The sequence below is a fragment of the Nilaparvata lugens genome, unplaced genomic scaffold (genome assembly GCF_014356525.2).
Source record: "Nilaparvata lugens isolate BPH unplaced genomic scaffold, ASM1435652v1 scaffold6700, whole genome shotgun sequence".
NCBI classification, from domain to species: domain Eukaryota; kingdom Metazoa; phylum Arthropoda; class Insecta; order Hemiptera; family Delphacidae; genus Nilaparvata; species Nilaparvata lugens.
The window spans coordinates 6,897-14,028 of NW_024092451.1; the positions used below are offsets into that span (position 1 = coordinate 6,897).

Sequence of the window (7,132 nt, forward strand, 5' to 3'; positions counted from 1 at the left end):
TTATTCCATTGACTAGGAATAATTATTACTCCGAACTCAAACTCTATTCTAGAGTTAGGTACTTTGAAATATTACTTTATAATGGTATGGATGAATTGAGTTACATTTAAATAATATTTTTATATTAGAATACTTAAATGTATAATTATTATTATAGATGTCTTGTTATTCAACTTTATATTCATGTATATGAATACAAAAGAAACGTCAATTACTGCGGAATCGTTAAGTATAGTTTCGTATAAAATTAAAACATACTGGTAGCAGGCTATAAAAAATATATAGGTATGAAGAAATTTGTTTACTATAATTCTCAGATTAAAAATGCTAGATTATCAATAAATTATATTTTTGTCATAAATAAGAATGACACTTTGAATAATGAATATTCAATATTCAGGTATGCATATTTTTGCCTTTTGATGGTAAACTGCCATGAAGTTACAAAAATGTGTCGTAAGTTTGCTAAATTTTGGACTGATCTATTTGAAAATCCATAAACTCGTTTATATTATGAAGAGGTGGGTTCATGATTTTTTGTAGAATTTTCACAAGGTTCCTTCTCCCTCCTGATGTGAAAAAACAGATGAGAAGCGAGCGTAAGATTCAAATTTCGCGCGGTTCCTGCCTACTGAGTACTGAAGCACGTCATGAGAATGGAATTTCGCCATTCTATTGGCCGGTTTCGGAAGGGACTCATGTATACAGACTCTATCAAAATTCAATTCATAGTTCATACAACGCAGCTCCTTCACATCAGTTTGAATTCATTATAGCGTTCGGAATCACGGCGCCTGGAGTCTATTATTTACTTAACAAATTCCTTTTAGGCTAGACTGGCAGTGATAAACTGGCGGGTTGGCGGGTTCCAATATTTATAGTTGGCTAGTTTGCAGTTAGTACTTGAACTGTATGTTAGTGCACGGAGCTTTTCCTTTGTTTTCCCTTTCTTTGAATAGTTTTAGTTTTAATCTTTCTTTCGTTCTTTCTCTCTTACGTTCTAGCTTTATAATACGTTATAGGTACATACATAAAGACCTACATTTTTATTATAAAACTCAATTATAATTATAGCAAGACGAACATCACCAGCATGTTTCAATTTTCAATGCGAGAACTGTGATGCCATAATGGCAGAAGCCACTTTCTTGTCTACATCTCAAATAATAGAAATTGCACGGGCGTGAAATCTACGTACAGCAGTGATGAGGTGAGTGTATTGAGATAAATTCACTTATTACATATGGAATAAATTGATTTTTAGTGGATATTCTTAAAATTATAATTTGTAAGATAGGATGAACAAAATGTGATAGATACTGCAATGTAAGTTGCAACCACACATTTGAACATTTTTAATCAAGACTAATAAAGTACTATGACCATTCCATGAAAATAAAAGTTCATTTACGAACAAATGGACAATCTTTTTCATATTCTCTTCTTATTTTTTTTAAAATTCATACTATTGTTGAATTTAGTCATGCAAACACAATGCAGATTGTTCGCCAAGCCTTTGAAACACCTTTTAATCGAGTAAGTTTTTAATGAATTACTTGATCACATGATGGAGAATTCTAATGTTTTGGTAGAAGTCATATTGACGATTCAAAAGTGAATTGAGTTATCAATAATTTATCATAAATTTGCAGAGCGTTCAATATATCAGTCTAGTAAGAAAGTTCTATTATCTCCACCTGTGGCTATCAATCCATCAACTCTCATATAAATTGAATTGTTGATGATACAAGATTGGTCTAGGAAGAATGGCCAATCACTTTCCATAGAAAGGAGCAATGGCGCTTTGTGAGGGGCTGAGGCAAAACATAGGGCTCTAGAAGATCCTTTACCGTATAGGAAAATTCAGGTACAGAAAAGTGCTCCATTCATTTTGCCGTACAGTATGTGCATTGTACCTTGTAATTTCAGGCACAGTGAAGTCAATATTTGTACTGATATATATTTACATTAGCCTATTGGAGATCAAGAGTGAATAAAATAAGAATTCTATAAATGATTTATGCTGTCTTTTGTGTGTTACAGATTCTGGAATTCCATTGTCTGCAATGTCTACTCCTATAATTGAAGAGCAGATGGAAGAAGCTGTAGTTTTGCAAAATTTCATGATCGATGATGATGCTGATGATTATGTGAGTCAAATTGTTTATCAAAATTATTTATGTTTGTAAACTTTTGTTGCTTACAACTTTTTAATGAACTCACTTTCGTTCTTGTCTGTCTGTCTGTAACAGAGATATTCAGTAAAAGCAATTTTCGACACTTTCCTGACTAGCCAGAGACTTGAAACTTCCAGGATAGGTCAGAATCCGATAATAATACATTCTTTTATCAACATTACTATTGATATAGAATATTTGCAAAAAGTAAAAACAAATCAGAAAAATGTACCTATTGTGTTAACACACTCAGTCGAATTCAAACGACAAGTTGAGATCGGCTAACTTGTTATTATTATAGGCCTATATTTTACTGAATGTCAACATTGCAGAGGCACCTTCATAGACGAGTTAATAGATGGTTAACACTTTTCAATTGTCATTCATTTTTGCATGGATCATGCATCAGCTTGAATGAGATAAGAATCAGTGAGTATAGAATGTAATATAGGTAATATACATTCTATACTCACTGATAAGAATATCCACTCAAGAGGTGGTATTTTTCATGCAGCACAACCTAATGCTATTTTGTTTGTCTGTCATATTCCACCATGTCCTTCCACCTACTCGTAAGACACTGACTACTGTTTCTAGATTAGTCACGACCAAATTTAACATTTTTTTCTGTTCTAAGTTTTGATTTTTGGAATCTTCAAATGGATCAAATTTTGTACTTGAATGTCCGCAGCAATATTTTGAATCTTTTTACCATGATGGAATCGAGTTATATTCCCTTTTTGAGCAGGCAATCTCCATGCTTGAGCCGGGCACTAGAGTCGTGCAAACAGAATAATAATATTATTGTTTCTAATAGATTAGAACAATCGTTCATGGCTCAAGAGTGAAGAGAGTCTTTTATTAGTATTATTTATTGACAAAAAAAATACTATCAAAGTACTATTTATTGACTATATACTGATTTTCTTTCCAGGAGAATTCTCAATTTCAACAACTTCCGGCCACTTCCTCCTTCAACGATAAACTGTCGGTTCCTGCTGCCTAGAACCATAGATGAAGGATAATATTTATATTTCTTGTCTCTGCTAGAACGTAGTGGTCATTTTATAATCACTTCTTCCATTACCAACACACAAGCCAAGGGCTCATGTGGGTATCACACTCCAAAAATAATATTTCGACACTGCAGTATTTCAGCACTTGTTTATAATAAACAATGACGATTTTCTAAGAGAAGGATAGTTTGAAAAAAATCCTAGTATAGCACAAAATAACACCAAACATATTTTTTGCAGGCTTCAAATAGATTGAATTAAGTTATTTTCAATGAGAGCATTTATTCAAAGGAGAGGAGCACAGAGGTGCGTGAAGCTACCTCGTTGTGAAGAACAGACCGTTGGGTGTGTACTTCAGCGACTCGAGTGACAGTTTGTATTGTAGCTCACAGGACTCTAATATTTTGTTATTGACCAAGGAGCTCAGCAAATCTGACAATGAGTGTACTGAGGCTACAGACCGTTAGGTGTGTGTCATAACCCCCCATGGGCAATTCTCCTGTCGAATAATGTTGTAGAAATTCACTTAGACCGCGGGACTATATTTTATTATAGAACTATTGGACTATTGTGAATTTCAACATTTCTACATGAAAATAATCTTTCTTCACTTTGAGCCTACAAATTAAAATGAATTACATATTTAAATTCAAGTGCAATTATATTCTCTTTTCCATAGTTATTGTCTTGTTTAGAATTCACAATAATTTTATTCCACCGAAATATATATATATATATTATATTAATTCTAAACATAAATAAATTTTAATATTCATATATAATATTACTCATAATAACCAATATGAGAGAAATGTAGATTCAATTATATATTTTCAATTCTAAACATCCAAAATCAAAACGGAGTTTTCATCAGTCAAAAGCTTGTCAGTTTTATTTTTTATAATAATAGTTTACAACATACAATATAATTATGGTAATATTCAGTCAAAATTCTGAATGTGAATCTTGTTGCTTCGTTTTTCAATAGAAGAATACTATCAATTATTATTTATAATATTAGAATTATGAATAATAATAATCATTATTGATAAAATCTTAAACATTTTATTGAATAAATTGAAATTAATGGGGTTTATTAAAATTTATTTTCATTGGTGTCAACGTTCTAAAAATAAAGGTGGACCAATAACGGTATTGTCAGTTCCACATAATTTATTTTAGCCAAACTTGAAGTTTCAATGCACTAGGGCATCATCTTCAGTGGTATTTTTCTCAAAGAAATATCTAAAAGACCACTCACTGAAGATGATGCCTTGAAACTCAAGTTTGGCTCAAATAAATTATGTGAAACGGACAATATCGTTTTTATTCCACCTCAATATGGAGAAATTCCACAATATCTCTGTTCATAGTGTATAAGAGATTTTTCAATGTTTACATGAGTATAATTAATTGTAGATTTAAGTGAAATTTTTATTATTTTTGGCGATTGTGAAGGAAGATTTTTGTTTTGATTTGTATTTTGAAATTAATTAATCTGATAAATTCAAAATTGTAGAAGATACATTTTTTTGGACTCAAAATAGTGTGTGAATTAAGTTATAATTTTTACAAAACCTCTAGACTATGTATTCCAAATTGAGGTTTAGAGCAGTTTTGGGCGAATGCCTGTTGTTTTTACCTGGATTGTATTTGTATATTATTTTTATAGTTGCATACTGTATTTTTCATACACATTCATGGCATGGCACACTAAATTATTGATTTGTACTTGTGTATTTTACCTAGTCAGAAATATTATATTGACTTCAATCTAATTTGCCAAAGGAAAAATTTATAATGTAATTTTGTCTATTGTCAATCTATTTTGAATAGATTATTAGACTAGTTGACTACTAAATCAAGTCTTTGTTGCAAAGTGTTTTTCTAAAGTTTGTAAATCATTACTGACATTACTGAAACTTTCTTTCTAAATTCAGACTGGCAAAATTGTCCAAATATATTTTGAATACAAGCTAACATCAGACGGGAATATGAGCTACCGTACCTAATTTCTTATACCAATAATTGATATGCCTGTCCGTAACTACTACTAGCATACCGGTACTTAAACTCACATGAAGTGTTTCATCTATAAGATAGTTTTCAAATACCGTATCCGTAGCAGTTTGCTACCAATGCCTATATTTTCGAAATTTATAATTCACTGAGATGAGTTGTCATGAGAAATTTTTGTAAAAGGCAAATTTATTGATGTCAAATCAAATGTTTTGTTTTCATTTTATATTTTATTCATCTTTTTTAATTCCAATATTCGATATTTTATTTTAGGCCTGAATCTACCATCATTATTATCTATAGGGCTTCGAATCTACAATAAAAAATGCGCAATTCTTGAGAGGTAAAAAATCGTATAAGATTGTGCATTTCGAAAAAAAATGACTAAGGTTGTTGGATAAACTTTTATCATACAACTTGTTTTTTGGCTGATTCATGTGCCTTTCTTAATATTGCCTTTGTTGTTTGATGACAATAAAATCCATCCACTTATTATTTATCACTTATTGATTGATTTCGTTCCAGTGGTAAGACAAAAATGTGCACATTAATACCCTCTATTCCCTAATTTCACTTCTGTTTTGATTTTTACTGTTAGTTTTGCATTTGATTTTCCAACAGTTAGTAACTGGATTCTACATATTATTTTTGTCTTTTTCAAACCCCTGCCATTTGCTTATCATGTTTAAAATCTAGTTGTTTGATTTATCATCGGAGATGTCTATGATTATTTTCTGCATTTATGTGATCCAGTTTTCACTATCTCTCCATTAAGATAAATCACTTTTTTGTATTGATGAATAATATTTTTCTGATTGTTCTATGTATTGAGCTAATCAACCAGAAAAAAGATGTTTCCTGTTTAGCTCTATGTATCTAAGTTAGTATTTTTCAATCTATAATTCATTTCTATTGTTGGATTAGGCATACTCCTGCATGTTTTATATCATTGAAAAAATGTTCTTTACAAGTCCCATTCAATGCTTTAGAGAGTCTGATGGCGGATGCCGTTATCCTGTTTCATAAAAACTAATAACGTGTGCATTGGTGTTAAATTCTAGCTATATTGAATGAAAAAATTCTTCCTTTTTCTGAATTGAATGGTCTTCGTGAAAATAATTTTTCCTATAATATAACCTATAATTATACTCCCATATAAGTAAGATTACTTCACAGAAACATTTCCAACAAACAAATGAAAATGAAAAACTTGCTTTCCACTATTTCAATGATTGTGATTTGATCTAAAATATCACTATAAAATGATTATATACTTTATGATTTTGTTTTCATAGTAGAATAATAAAAAATCTGTTATGATTTGTATTTTTTTTTCATTGTTGATGCTTATTGAATAGTCTAATATTTTCATTGCAGATTTAATTGAACATTGATATCAGAGGTGCTGAAGAACTGTTCCATAATGCAATAGAAACACAAAAGGATATATGCGTTGTCTTTGAGAATACAAAACTTGAGAATGATGATAAACTAAAGAACAAAAGTTTTGAATCGATGAAACTATTCAAGTATAAAAGGCAACATTATATTTATTGTGTTTCTATTAAACTATTGAATATTAAAATGGCAGGCAACCTAACAGTCAGCCAGTTCTGTTAATTTTTGTAAGCTTTGTTATTTTGGTAAGTTTCGATTTCTTACAATATGTCATGAAATAAGGTGTGGTGTGAGAAAGGGCTGAGGGGGAAAACGGTAGAAGTATATCAGCAGCTTTTTTACAGGAGAGCAGTTTAAAACTTCTAATTTTTTTATTCTATTAGAATTGAGGAAATTATACTGGAATTATGTAAATTCAATCCTGAGAAATGTGAATTCATGTACTTCTCTTATAGTCTGAATAAAATAAGTTGAGACTTGGGCCTCCTCCAGACAAAATAACGGCGTTGCCAAATTGCGTGA

General features: G+C 30.7%; 1 long non-coding RNA gene across 2 annotated transcripts; it reads left to right on the plus strand.

Annotated features, from left to right (window-relative positions):
• Window positions 1–446: 446 nt before the first annotated feature.
• Window positions 447–6,841, plus strand: LOC120356410. Of its 2 annotated transcripts, XR_005574019.1 has the most exons (4): window positions 447–1,210; window positions 2,044–2,150; window positions 3,112–3,287; window positions 6,590–6,841. It is a non-coding gene; the product is annotated as an uncharacterized LOC120356410 (long non-coding RNA). The 2 variants fall into 2 exon arrangements; XR_005574018.1 differs by lacking the exon at window positions 6,590–6,841 and having other exon boundaries at window positions 470–1,210; window positions 3,112–4,853.
• Window positions 6,842–7,132: the final 291 nt, after the last annotated feature.